This window comes from Rhipicephalus microplus, unplaced genomic scaffold, assembly GCF_043290135.1.
Source record: "Rhipicephalus microplus isolate Deutch F79 unplaced genomic scaffold, USDA_Rmic scaffold_13, whole genome shotgun sequence".
In the NCBI taxonomy this organism is placed as follows: Eukaryota; Metazoa; Arthropoda; class Arachnida; order Ixodida; family Ixodidae; genus Rhipicephalus; species Rhipicephalus microplus.
The window spans coordinates 25,712,334-25,728,274 of NW_027464586.1; positions in this window are offsets into that span (position 1 = coordinate 25,712,334).

A 15,941-nucleotide genomic window follows, 5' to 3' on the forward strand; every position below is an offset into this window, starting at 1 on the left:
TAAACAATACTTGGCATTACTGTCTGTTAGATCTCAATGATATGGTGTCAAAACATCGAAAAACGAGCCCTTAGGTATACACTGCTTTCCCTTATTTATTAACGAGGGTCTTGTACTGGCAGACTTGGTGTCAATATGTTCTATACGAGGGACTATTGATCATCTGCCCGCTCGTAATAAGTTCACCTTCTACATCACACAAAACATGCGCATAAAAAAGTGTTTCACACTCGTCGCTTGACTTATAGTTGGCGCTGACTGACACTTCTACTTTTCAATTCACATATAAACTCAAGAAAGTGCATGGAGGGAAGGCCGCTATGATAGCTCAGTGGTTAGAGCATCGAACGCGTTATTCGAAGGTCGTAGGTTCGATTCCCGCTCATGGCTCATTATTTGTTCACCCACTTTTCTTTCTTCTTATTTACATTCCATTGGTTCTTGGAACTTCCTGTAAACAATACTTGGCATTACTGTCTGTTAGATCTCAATGATATGGTGTCAAAACATCGAAAAACGAGCCCTTAGGTATACACTGCTTTCCCTTATTTATTACCGAGGGTCTTGTACTGGCAGACTTGGTGTCAATAAGTTCTATACGAGGGACTATTGATCATCTGCCCGCTCGTAATAAGTTCACCTTCTACATCACACCAAACATGCGCATAAAAAAGTGTTTCACACTCGTCGCTTGACTTATAGATGGCGCTGACTGACACTTCTACTTTTCAATTCACATATAAACTCAAGAACGTGCATGGAGGGAAGGCCGCTATGATAGCTCAGTGGTTAGAGCAACGAAGGCGTTATTCGAAGGTCGTAGGTTCGATTCCTGCTCACGAATGCTTATTTTTTCACCAACTTTTCTGTCTTACTATTTATATTCCATTGGTTTTATTAACGTCCCCTATTCCCCTATACAACTCTTGGCATTACTGTCTGTTAGATCTCATTATTATGGTGTCAAAACACGGAAAACAAGCCCTTAGGTATTCATTTCTTTCCCTTATTCATTAACGAGGGTCTAGTACTGGCAGACTTGGTGTCATGAGGTTGTATACGAGGGACTATTGATGAGATGCCCGCTTGTAATAAGCTCACGTGCTACGTGACGCCACACATGTGCTTGAAGGTGTGTTTCAAGCTCGTCACTTGGCTTATAGATGGCGCTGACTGACACTCATACTTCTAAATTCACATGTAAACCTAAAAAAGTGGATGGGGGGAAGGCCGCTGTGATAGCTCAGTGGTTAGAGCATCGAACGCGTTATTTGAAGGTCGTAAGTTCAATTCCTGCTCACGGCTCGTTATTTGTTCACCCACTTTTCTTTCTTCTTATTTAGATTCCATTGGTTCTAAGAACTTCTAGTAAACATTACTTGGCATTACTGTCTGTTAGATCTCATTAATATGGTGACAAAACACGGAAAACGAGCCCTTAGGTATTCACTTCTTTCCCTTATTCATTAACGAGAGTCTCGTACTGGCAGACTTGGTGTCATTATGTTGTATACGAGGGACTATTGATCATCTGCCCGCTCGTAATAAGTTCACCTGCTACGTGACGCCACACATGCGCATAAAAAAGAGTTTCACACTCGTCGCTTGGCTCATCGATGGCGCTGACGGACACTTCTACTTTTAAAATCACAAATAAATTCAAAAAAGTGCCTGGAGGGAAGGCCGTCGTGATAGCTCAGTCGTTAGAGCATTGAACGCGTTATTCGAAGGTCGTAGGTTCGATTCCTGCTCACGGCTCGTTATTTGTTCACCCACTTTTCTTTCTTCTTATTTACATTCCATTGGTTCTTAGAACTTCCTGTAAACAATACTTGGCATTACTGTCTGTTAGATCTCAATGATATGGTGTCAAAACATCAAAAAACGAGCCCTTAGGTATACACTTCCTTCCCTTATTCATTAACGAGGGTCTTGTACTGGCAGACTTGGTGTCAATATGCTGTATACGAGGGACTATTGATCATCTGCCCGCTCGTAATAAGTTCACCTTCTACATCACAAAAAACATGCGCATAAAAAAGTGTTTCACACTCGTCGCTTGGCTTATAGATGGCGCTGACTGACACTTCTACTTTTCAATTCACATATAAACTCAAAAAAGTGCATGGAGGGAAGGCCGCTATGATAGCTCAGTAGTTAGAGCATTGAACGTGTTATTCGAAGGTCGTAGGTTCGATTCCTGCTCACGGCTCGTTATTTGTTCACCCACTTTTCTTTCTTCTTATTTACATTCCATTGGTTCTTAGAACTTCCTGTAAACAATACTTGGCATTACTGTCTGTTAGATCTCAATGATATGGTGTCAAAACATCGAAAAACGAGCCCTTAGGTATACACTGCTTTCCCTTATCTATTAACGAGGGTCTTGTACTGGCAGACTTGGTGTCAATATGTTCTATACGAGGGACTATTTATCAGCTGCCCGCTCGTAATAATTTCACGTGCTACGTGACGCCACAATTGCGCATAAAAAGTGTTTTACACTGGTCGCTTGGCTTATAGAAGGCGCTGACTGACACTTGTAGTTTTAAATTCACATATAAACTCAAAAAAGTGCATGGAGGGAAGGCTGCTGTGATAGCTCAGGGGTTAGAGCATCGAACGCGTTATTCCAACGTCGTAGGTTCGATGCCTGCTCACGGCTGGAAATTTTTCACCTACCTTTCTTTCTTTTTATTTACATTCCAATGGTTCTAATAATTTCTCCCATACATGTCTTGGCATTACTGTCTGTTAGATCTCAATAATACGGTGACAAAACACGGAAAACGAGCCCTTAGGTATTCACTTCTTTCCCTTATTCATTAACGAGAGTCTCGTACTGGCAGACTTGGTGGCATTATGTTGTATACGAGGGACTATTGATCATCTGCCCGCTCGTAATAAGTTCACCTGCTACCTGACAACGCACATGCGCATAAAGAAGTGTTTCACACTCGTCGCTTGGCCTATAGATGGCGCTGACTGACACTTCTACTTTTAAATTCACAAATAAACTCAAAAAAGTGCATGGAGGGAAGGCCGCTGTGGTAGCTCAGTGGTTAGAGCATCGAACGCGTTATTCGAAGGTCGTAGGTTCAATTCCTGCTCACGGCTGGTTATTTGTTCACCCACTTTTCTCTCTTCTTATTTAAATTCCATTGGTTCTAAGAATTTCCTGTAAACATTACTTGGCATTACTGTCTGTTAGATCTCAATATTATGGTGTCAAAACATCGAAAAACGAGCCCTTAGATATACACTTCTTTCCCTTAATCATTAACGAGAGTCTCGTACTGGCAAACTTGGTGTCATTATATTGTATACGAGGGATTATTGATCATCTGCCCGCTCGTAATAAGTTCACCTGCTACGTGACGCCACACATGCGAATAAAAAAGTGTTTTACACTCGTCGCTTGACCTATAGAAGGCGCTGAGTGACACTTCTACTTTTAAATTCACATATAAACTCAAAAAAGTGCATGGAGGGAAGGCCGCTGTGATAACTCAGTGGTTAGAGCATCGAACGCGTTATTCCAACGTCGTAGGTTCGATGCCTGCTCACGGCTGGATTTTTTTCACCCACCTTTTTTTCTTTTTATTTACATTCCAATGGTTATAATAACTTCTCCCATACATGTCTTGGCATTACTGTCTGTTAGATCTCATTATTATGGTGTCAAAACACGGAAAACGAGCCCTTAAGTATTCACTTCTTTCCCTTATTCCTTAACGCGGGTCTAGTACTGGCAGACTTTGTGATATAGGGTGTATACGAGGGACTATTCATCAGCTGCCCGCTCGTAATAATTTCACGTGCTACGTGACGCCACAATTGCGCATAAAAAAGTGTTTTACACTCGTCGCTTGGCCTATAGATGGCGCTGACTGACACTTCTACTTTTAAATTCACAAATAAACTAAAAAAAGTGCATGGAGGGAAGGCCGTTGTGTTAGCTCAGTCGTTAGAGCATCGAACGCGTTATTCGAAGGTCGTAGGTTCGATTCCTGCTGACGAATGCTTATTTTCTCACCAACGTTTCTGTCTTACTATTTACATTCCATTGGTTCAAATAACTTCCCCTATACAACTCTTGGCATTACTGTCTGTTAGATCTCATTATTATGGTGTCAAAACACGGAAAACAAGCCCTTAGGTATTCACTTCTTTCCCTTATTCATTAACGAGGGTCTAGTACTGGCAGACTTGGTGTCATGAGGTTGTATACGAGGGACTATTGATGAGATGCCCGCTTGTAATAAGCTCACGTGCTACGTGACGCCACACATGTGCCTAAAGGTGTGTTTCAAGCTCGTCACTTGGCTTTTAGATGGCGCCCACTGACACTACTACTTCTAAGTTCACATATAAACAAAAAAAACGGCTTGGAGGGCAGGCCGCTGTGATAGCTCCGTGGTTAGAGCATCGAACGCGTTATTCGAAGGTCGTAGGTTCAATTCCTGCTCACGACTCGTTATTTGTTCACCCACTTTTCTTTCTTCTTATTTAGATTCCATTGGTTCTAAGAACTTCTAGTAAACATTACTTGGCATTACTGTCTGTTTGATCTCAATAATATGGTGCCAAAACATCGAAAAACGAGCCCTTAGGTATACACTTCTTTCCCTTATTCATTAACGAGAGTCTCGTACTGGCAGACTTGGTGTCATTATATTGTATACGAGGGACTATTGATCATCTGCCCACTCGTAATAAGTTCACCTGCTACGTGACGCCACACATGCGCATAAAAAAGTGTTTCACACTCGTCGCTTGGCTTATAGATGGCGCTGACTGACACTTCTACTTTTAAAATCACATATAAACTCAAAAAAGTGCATGGAGGGAAGGCCGCTGTGATAACTCAGTGGTTAGAGCATCGAACGCGTTATTCCAACGTCGTAGGTTCGATGCCTGCTCACGGCTCGTTATTTGTTCACCCACTTTTCTTTCTTCTTATTTACATTCCATTGGTTCTTAGAACTTCCTGTAAACAATACTTGGCATTACTGTCTGTTAGATCTCAATGATATGGTGTCAAAACATCGAAAAACGAGCCCTTAGGTATACACTGCTTTCCCTTATCTATTAACGAGGGTCTTGTACTGGCAGACTTGGTGTCAATATGTTCTATACGAGGGACTATTTATCAGCTGCCCGCTCGTAATAATTTCACCTGCTACATGACACCACACATGAGCATAAAAAGTGTTTCACACTCGTCGCTTGGCCTATAGAAGGCGCTGACTGACACTTGTAGTTTTAAATTCACATATAAACTCAAAAAAGTGCATGGAGGTAGGCTGCTGTGATAGCTCAGGGGTTAGAGCATCGAACGCGTTATTCCAACGTCGTAGGTTCGATGCCTGCTCACGGCTGGAAATTTTTCACCTACCTTTCTTTCTTTTTATTTACATTCCAATGGTTCTAATAATTTCTCCCATACATGTCTTGGCATTACTGTCTGTTAGATCTCAATAATATGGTGACAAAACACGGAAAACGAGCCCTTAGGTATTCACTTCTTTCCCTTATTCATTAACGAGAGTCTCGTACTGGCAGACTTGGTGGCATTATGTTGTATACGAGGGACTATTGATCATCTGCCCGTTCGTAATAAGTTCACCTGCTACCTGACAACGCACATGCGCATAAAGAAGTGTTTCACACTCGTCGCTTGGCCTATAGATGGCGCTGACTGACACTTCTACTTTTAAATTCACAAATAAACTCAAAAAAGTGCATGGAGGGAAGGCCGCTGTGGTAGCTCAGTGGTTAGAGCATCGAACGCGTTATTCGAAGGTCGTAGGTTCAATTCCTGCTCACGGCTGGTTATTTGTTCACCCACTTTTCTCTCTTCTTATTTAAATTCCATTGGTTCTAAGAACTTCCTGTAAACATTACTTGGCATTACTGTCTGTTAGATCTCAATATTATGGTGTCAAAACATCGAAAAACGAGCCCTTAGATATACACTTCTTTCCCTTAATCATTAACGAGAGTCTCGTACTGGCAAACTTGGTGTCATTATATTGTATACGAGGGATTATTGATCATCTGCCCGCTCGTAATAAGTTCACCTGCTACGTGACGCCACACATGCGAATAAAAAAGTGTTTTACACTCGTCGCTTGACCTATAGAAGGCGCTGAGTGACACTTCTACTTTTAAATTCACATATAAACTCAAAAAAGTGCATGGAGGGAAGGCCGCTGTGATAACTCAGTGGTTAGAGCATCGAACGCGTTATTCCAACGTCGTAGGTTCGATGCCTGCTCACGGCTGGATTTTTTTCACCCACCTTTTTTTCTTTTTATTTACATTCCAATGGTTATAATAACTTCTCCCATACATGTCTTGGCATTACTGTCTGTTAGATCTCATTATTATGGTGTCAAAACACGGAAAACGAGCCCTTAAGTATTCACTTCTTTCCCTTATTCCTTAACGCGGGTCTAGTACTGGCAGACTTTGTGATATAGGGTGTATACGAGGGACTATTCATCAGCTGCCCGCTCGTAATAATTTCACGTGCTACGTGACGCCACAATTGCGCATAAAAAAGTGTTTTACACTCGTCGCTTGGCCTATAGATGGCGCTGACTGACACTTCTACTTTTAAATTCACAAATAAACTAAAAAAAGTGCATGGAGGGAAGGCCGTTGTGTTAGCTCAGTCGTTAGAGCATCGAACGCGTTATTCGAAGGTCGTAGGTTCGATTCCTGCTGACGAATGCTTATTTTCTCACCAACGTTTCTGTCTTACTATTTACATTCCATTGGTTCTAATAACTTCCCCTATACAACTCTTGGCATTACTGTCTGTTAGATCTCAATATTATGGTGTCAAAACACGGAAAACAAGCCCTTAGGTATTCACTTCTTTCCCTTATTCATTAACGAGGGTCTAGTACTGGCAGACTTGGTGTCATGAGGTTGTATACGAGGGACTATTGATGAGATGCCCGCTTGTAATAAGCTCACGTGCTACGTGACGCCACACATGTGCCTAAAGGTGTGTTTCAAGCTCGTCACTTGGCTTTTAGATGGCGCCCACTGACACTACTACTTCTAAATTCACATATAAACAAAAAAAAACGGCTTGGAGGGCAGGCCGCTGTGATAGCTCCGTGGTTAGAGCATCGAACGCGTTATTCGAAGGTCGTAGGTTCAATTCCTGCTCACGACTCGTTATTTGTTCACCCACTTTTCTTTCTTCTTACTTAGATTCCATTGGTTCTAAGAACTTCTAGTAAACATTACTTGGCATTACTGTCTGTTAGATCTCAATAATATGGTGCCAAAACATCGAAAAACGAGCCCTTAAGTATACACTTCTTTCCCTTATTCATTAACGAGAGTCTCGTACTGGCAGACTTGGTGTCATTATATTGTATACGAGGGACTATTGATCATCTGCCCGCTCGTAATAAGTTCACCTGCTACGTGACGCCACACATGCGCATAAAAAAGTGTTTCACACTCGTCGCTTGGCTTATAGATGGCGCTGACTGACACTTCTACTTTTAAAATCACATATAAACTCAAAAAAGTGCATGGAGGGAAGGCCGCTGTGATAACTCAGTGGTTAGAGCATCGAACGCGTTATTCCAACGTCGTAGGTTCGATGCCTGCTCACGGCTGGATTTTTTTCACCCACTTTTTTTCTTTTTATTTACATTCCAATGGTTATAATAACTTCTCCCATACATGTCTTGGCATTACTGTCTGTTAGATCTCATTATTATGGTGTCAAAACACGGAAAACGAGCCCTTAAGTATTCGCTTCTTTCCCTTATTCCTTAACGCGGGTCTAGTACTGGCAGACTTGGTGATATAGGGTGTATACGAGGGACTATTCATCAGCTGCCCGCTCGTAATAATTTCACGTGCTACGTGACGCCACAATTGCGCATAAAAAGTGTTTTACACTGGTCGCTTGGCTTATAGAAGGCGCTGACTGACACTTGTAGTTTTAAATTCACATATAAACTCAAAAAAGTGCATGGAGGGAAGGCTGCTGTGATAGCTCAGGGGTTAGAGCATCGAACGCGTTATTCCAACGTCGTAGGTTCGATGCCTGCTCACGGCTGGAAATTTTTCACCTACCTTTCTTTCTTTTTATTTACATTCCAATGGTTCTAATAATTTCTCCCATACATGTCTTGGCATTACTGTCTGTTAGATCTCAATAATACGGTGACAAAACACGGAAAACGAGCCCTTAGGTATTCACTTCTTTCCCTTATTCATTAACGAGAGTCTCGTACTGGCAGACTTGGTGGCATTATGTTGTATACGAGGGACTATTGATCATCTGCCCGCTCGTAATAAGTTCACCTGCTACCTGACAACGCACATGCGCATAAAGAAGTGTTTCACACTCGTCGCTTGGCCTATAGATGGCGCTGACTGACACTTCTACTTTTAAATTCACAAATAAACTCAAAAAAGTGCATGGAGGGAAGGCCGCTGTGGTAGCTCAGTGGTTAGAGCATCGAACGCGTTATTCGAAGGTCGTAGGTTCAATTCCTGCTCACGGCTGGTTATTTGTTCACCCACTTTTCTCTCTTCTTATTTAAATTCCATTGGTTCTAAGAATTTCCTGTAAACATTACTTGGCATTACTGTCTGTTAGATCTCAATATTATGGTGTCAAAACATCGAAAAACGAGCCCTTAGATATACACTTCTTTCCCTTAATCATTAACGAGAGTCTCGTACTGGCAAACTTGGTGTCATTATATTGTATACGAGGGACTATTGATCATCTGCCCGCTCGTAATAAGTTCACCTGCTACGTGACGCCACACATGCGAATAAAAAAGTGTTTAACACTCGTCGCTTGGCCTATAGAAGGCGCTGACTGACACTTCTACTTTTAAATTCACATATAAACTCAAAAAAGTGCATGGAGGGAAGGCCGCTGTGATAACTCAGTGGTTAGAGCATCGAACGCGTTATTCCAAGTTCGTAGGTTCGATGCCTGCTCACGGCTGGATTTTTTTCACCCACCTTTTTTTCTTTTTATTTACATTCCAATGGTTATAATAACTTCTCCCATACATGTCTTGGCATTACTGTCTGTTAGATCTCATTATTATTGTGTCAAAACACGGAAAACGAGCCCTTAAGTATTCACTTCTTCTCTTATTCCTTAACGCGGGTCTAGTACTGGCAGACTTGGTGATATAGGGTGTATACGAGGGACTATTCATCAGCTGCCCGCTCGTAATAATTTCACGTGCTACGTGACGCCACAATTGCGCATAAAAAAGTGTTTTACACTCGTCGCTTGGCTTATAGATGGCGCTGACTGACACTTCTACTTTTAAATTCACAAATAAACTAAAAAAAGTGCATGGAGGGAAGGCCGTTGTGTTAGCTCAGTCGTTAGAGCATCGAACGCGTTATTCGAAGGTCGTAGGTTCGATTCCTGCTGACGAATGCTTATTTTCTCACCAACGTTTCTGTCTTACTATTTACATTCCATTGGTTCAAATAACTTCCCCTATACAACTCTTGGCATTACTGTCTGTTAGATCTCATTATTATGGTGTCAAAACACGGAAAACAAGCCCTTAGGTATTCACTTCTTTCCCTTATTCATTAACGAGGGTCTAGTACTGGCAGACTTGGTGTCATGAGGTTGTATACGAGGGACTATTGATGAGATGCCCGCTTGTAATAAGCTCACGTGCTACGTGACGCCACACATGTGCCTAAAGGTGTGTTTCAAGCTCGTCACTTGGCTTTTAGATGGCGCCCACTGACACTACTACTTCTAAGTTCACATATAAACAAAAAAAACGGCTTGGAGGGCAGGCCGCTGTGATAGCTCCGTGGTTAGAGCATCGAACGCGTTATTCGAAGGTCGTAGGTTCAATTCCTGCTCACGACTCGTTATTTGTTCACCCACTTTTCTTTCTTCTTATTTAGATTCCATTGGTTCTAAGAACTTCTAGTAAACATTACTTGGCATTACTGTCTGTTTGATCTCAATAATATGGTGCCAAAACATCGAAAAACGAGCCCTTAGGTATACACTTCTTTCCCTTATTCATTAACGAGAGTCTCGTACTGGCAGACTTGGTGTCATTATATTGTATACGAGGGACTATTGATCATCTGCCCACTCGTAATAAGTTCACCTGCTACGTGACGCCACACATGCGCATAAAAAAGTGTTTCACACTCGTCGCTTGGCTTATAGATGGCGCTGACTGACACTTCTACTTTTAAAATCACATATAAACTCAAAAAAGTGCATGGAGGGAAGGCCGCTGTGATAACTCAGTGGTTAGAGCATCGAACGCGTTATTCCAACGTCGTAGGTTCGATGCCTGCTCACGGCTGGATTTTTTTCACCCACTTTTTTTCTTTTTATTTACATTCCAATGGTTATAATAACTTCTCCCATACATGTCTTGGCATTACTGTCTGTTAGATCTCATTATTATGGTGTCAAAACACGGAAAACGAGCCCTTAAGTATTCGCTTCTTTCCCTTATTCCTTAACGCGGGTCTAGTACTGGCAGACTTGGTGATATAGGGTGTATACGAGGGACTATTCATCAGCTGCCCGCTCGTAATAATTTCACGTGCTACGTGACGCCACAATTGCGCATAAAAAAGTGTTTTACACTCGTCGCTTGGCTTATAGAAGGCGCTGACTGACACTTGTAGTTTTAAATTCACATATAAACTCAAAAAAGTGCATGGAGGGAAGGCTGCTGTGATAGCTCAGGGGTTAGAGCATCGAACGCGTTATTCCAACGTCGTAGGTTCGATGCCTGCTCACGGCTGGAAATTTTTCACCTACCTTTCTTTCTTTTTATTTACATTCCAATGGTTCTAATAATTTCTCCCATACATGTCTTGGCATTACTGTCTGTTAGATCTCAATAATACGGTGACACAACCGGAAAACGAGCCCTTAGGTATTCACTTCTTTCCCTTATTCATTAACGAGAGTCTCGTACTGGCAGACTTGGTGGCATTATGTTGTATACGAGGGACTATTGATCATCTGCCCGCTCGTAATAAGTTCACCTGCTACCTGACAACGCACATGCGCATAAAGAAGTGTTTCACACTCGTCGCTTGGCCTATAGATGGCGCTGACTGACACTTCTACTTTTAAATTCACAAATAAACTCAAAAAAGTGCATGGAGGGAAGGCCGCTGTGGTAGCTCAGTGGTTAGAGCATCGAACGCGTTATTCGAAGGTCGTAGGTTCAATTCCTGCTCACGGCTGGTTATTTGTTCACCCACTTTTCTCTCTTCCTATTTAAATTCCATTGGTTCTAAGAATTTCCTGTAAACATTACTTGGCATTACAGTCTGTTAGATCTCAATATTATGGTGTCAAAACATCGAAAAACGAGCCCTTAGATATACACTTCTTTCCCTTAATCATTAACGAGAGTCTCGTACTGGCAAACTTGGTGTCATTATATTGTATACGAGGGACTATTGATCATCTGCCCGCTCGTAATAAGTTCACCTGCTACGTGACGCCACACATGCGAATAAAAAAGTGTTTAACACTCGTCGCTTGGCCTATAGAAGGCGCTGACTGACACTTCTACTTTTAAATTCACGTATAAACTCAAAAAAGTGCATGGAGGGAAGGCCGCTGTGATAACTCAGTGGTTAGAGCATCGAACGCGTTATTCAAACGTCGTAGGTTCGATGCCTGCTCACGGCTGGATTTTTTTCACCCACCTTTTTTCTTTTTATTTACATTCCAATGGTTATAATAACTTCTCCCATACATGTCTTGGCATTACTGTCTGTTAGATCTCATTATTATGGTGTCAAAACACGGAAAACGAGCCCTTAAGTATTCACTTCTTTCCCTTATTCCTTAACGCGGGTCTAGTACTGGCAGACTTGGTGATATAGGGTGTATACGAGGGACTATTCATCAGCTGCCCGCTCGTAATAATTTCACGTGCTACGTGACGCCACAATTGCGCATAAAAAAGTGTTTTACACTCGTCGCTTGGCTTATAGATGGCGCTGACTGACACTTCTACTTTTAAATTCACAAATAAACTAAAAAAAGTGCATGGAGGGAAGGCCGTTGTGTTAGCTCAGTCGTTAGAGCATCGAACGCGTTATTCGAAGGTCGTAGGTTCGATTCCTGCTGACGAATGCTTATTTTCTCACCAACGTTTCTGTCTTACTATTTACATTCCATTGGTTCTAATAACTTCCCCTATACAACTCTTGGCATTACTGTCTGTTAGATCTCATTATTATGGTGTCAAAACACGGAAAACAAGCCCTTAGGTATTCACTTCTTTCCCTTATTCATTAACGAGGGTCTAGTACTGGCAGACTTGGTGTCATGAGGTTGTATACGAGGGACTATTGATGAGATGCCCGCTTGTAATAAGCTCACGTGCTACGTGACGCCACACATGTGCCTAAAGGTGTGTTTCAAGCTCGTCACTTGGCTTTTAGATGGCGCCCACTGACACTACTACTTTTAAAATCTCAAATAAATTCAAAAAAGTGCATGGAGGGAAGGCCGTTGTGATAGCTCAGTCGTTAGAGCATCGAACGCGTTATTCGAAGGTCGTAGGTTCGATTCCTCCTCACGACTGCTTATTTTTTCACCAACTTTTCTGTCTTACTATTTATATTCCATTGGTTTTAATAACTTCCCCTGTAAAACTCTTGGAATTACTGTCTGTTAGATCTCAATAATATGGTGTCAAAACATCGAAAAACGAGCCTTTAGGTATACACTTCTTTCCCTTATTCATTAACGAGGGTCTTGTACCGGCAGACTTGGTTTCATTATGTTGTATACGAGGGACTATTGATCATCTGCCCGCTCATAAGTTCACCTGCTACGTGACGCCACACATGCGCATAAAAAAGTGTTTCACACTCGTCGCTTGGCTTATAGATGGCGCTGACTGACACTTTCACATTTAAATTAACAAATATATTCAAAAAAGTGCGTAAAGGGAAGGCCGTTGTGATAGCTCAGTCGTTAGAGCATCGAACGCGTTATTCGAAGGCCGTAGGTTCGATTCCTGCTCACGACTGCCTATTTTTTCCCCAACTTTTCTGTCTTACTATTTATATTCCATTGGTTCTAATAACTTCCCCTATACAACTCTTGGCATTACTGTCTGTTAGATCTCATTATTATGGTGTCAAAACACGGAAAAACGAGCCCTTAGGTATACACCTCTTTCCCTTATTCATTAAAGATGGTCTCGTACTGGTAGACTTGGTGTCATTAGGTTGTATACGAGGGACTATTGATCAGCTGCCCGCTCGTAATAAGTACACGTGCTACGTGACGCCAAACATGCGCATAAAAGAGTGTTTCACACTCGTCGCTTGGCTTATAGATGGCGCCCACTGACACTACTACTTCTAAATTCACATATAAACCCAAAAAACTGCTTGGAGGACAGGCCGCTGTGATCGCTCAGTGGTTAGAGCATCGATCGCGTTATTCGAAGGTCGTAGGTACAATTCCTGCTCACGGCTTGTTATTTGTTCACCCACTTTTCTTTCTTCTTATTTACATTCCATTGGTTCTAAGAACTTCCTGTAAACAATACTTGGCAATACTGTCTGTTAGATCTCAATGATATGGTGTCAAAAGATCGAAAAACGAGCCCTTAGGTATACACTTCTTTCCCTTATTCATTACCGAGGGTCTTGTACTGGCAGACTTGGTGTCAATATGTTGTATACGAGAGACTATTGATCATCTGCCCGCTCGTAATTAGTTCACCTGTTACATGACACCACACATGCGCATAAAAAAGTGTTTCACCCTCGTCACTTGGCTTATAGATGGCGCTGACTGACACTTCTACTTTAAAATCACAAGTAAATTCAAAAAAGTGAATGGAGGAAAGGCCGTTGTGATAGCTCAGTCGTTAGAGCATCGAACGTGTTATTCGAAGGTCGTAGGTTCGATTCCTGCTCACGACTGCTTATTTTTTCACCAACTTTTATGTCTTACTATTTATATTCCATTGGTTTTAATAACTTCCCCTATTCCCCTATACAACTCTTGGCATTACTGTCTGTTAGATCTCATTATTATGGTGTCAAAACACGGAAAACAAGCCCTTAGGTATTCACTTCTTTCCCTTATTCATTAACGAGGGTCTAGTACTGGCAGACTTGGTGTCATGAGGTTGTATACGAGGGACTATTGATGAGATGCCCGCTTGTAATAAGCTCACGTGCTACGTGACGCCACACATGTGCTTGAAGGTGTGTTTCAAGCTCGTCACTTGGCTTATAGATGGCGCTGACTGACAGTCATACTTCTAAATTCACATGTAAACCTAAAAAAGTGGATGGGGGGAAGGCCGCTGTGATAGCTCAGTGGTTAGAGCATCGAACGCGTTATTCGAAGGTCGTAGGTTCAATTCCTGCTCACGACTCGTTATTTGTTCACCCACTTTTCTTTCTTCTTATTTAGATTCTATTGGTTCTAAGAACTTCTAGTAAACATTACTTGGCATTACTGTCTGTTAGATCACAATAATATGGTACCAAAACATAGAAAAACGAGCCCTTAAGTATACACTTCTTTCCCTTATTCATTAACGAGAGTCTCGTACTGGCAGACTTGGTGTCATTATATTGTATACGAGGGACTATTGATCATCTGCCCGCTCGTAATAAGTTCACCTGCTACGTGACGCCACACATGCGCATAAAAAGTGTTTCACACTAGTCGCTTGGCTTATAGATGGCGCTGACTGACACTTCTACTTTTAAAATCACAAATAAATTCAAAAAAGTGCATGGAGGGAAGGCCGTTGTGATAGCTCAGTCGTTAGAGCATCGAACGCGTTATTCAAAGGTCGTAGGTTTGATTCCTGCTCTCGTTTGCTTATTTTTTCCCCAACTTTTCTGTCTTACTATTGATATTACATTGGTTTTTATAACTTACCCTATACAACTCTTGGCATTACTGTCTGTTAGATCTCATTATTATGGTATCAAAACACGGAAAAACGAGCCCTTAGGTATACACCTCTTTCTCTTTTTCATTAAAGAGGGTCTCGTACTGGCAGACTTGGTGTCATTAGGTTGTATACGAGGGACTATTGATCAGCTGCCCGCTCGTAATAAGTACACGTGCTACGTGACGCCAAACATGCGCATAAAAGAGTGTTTCACACTCGTCGCTTGGCTTATAGATGGCGCCCACTGACACTACTACTTCTAAATTCACATATAAACAAAAAAAACTGCTTGGAGGGCAGGCCGCTGTGACAGCTCAGTGGTTAGAGCATCGAACGCGTTATTCGAAGGTCGTAGGTTCAATTTCTGCTCACGACTCGTTATTTGTTCACCCACTTTTCTTTCTTCTTATTTACATTCTATTGGTTCTAAGAACTTTCTGTAAACATTGCTTGGAATTACTGTCTGTTAGATCTCAATAATCTGGTGTCAAAACATCAAAAACGAGCCGTTAGGTATACACTTCTTTCCCTTATTCATTAACGAGGGTCTTGTACTGGCAGACTTGGTGTCAATGTGTTGTATACGAGGGAGTATTGATCATCTGCCCGCTCGTAATAAGTTCACCTGCTACATGACACCACACATGCGCATAAAAAAGTGTTTCACACTCGTCGCTTGGCTTATAAATGGCGCTGCTGACACTTCTACCTATAAAATCACACATAAATTCAAAAAAGTGCATGAAGGGAAGGCCGTTGTGATAGCTCAGTTGTTAGAGCATCGAACGCGTTATTCGAAGGTCGTAGGTTCGATTCCTGCTCTATACTGCTTATTTTTTCACCAACTTTTCTGTCTTACTATTTATATTCCATTGGTTTTAATAACTTCCCCTATACAACTCTTGGAATTACTGTCTGTTAGATCTCAATAATATGGTGTCAAAACATCAAAAAACGAGCCTTTAGGTATACACT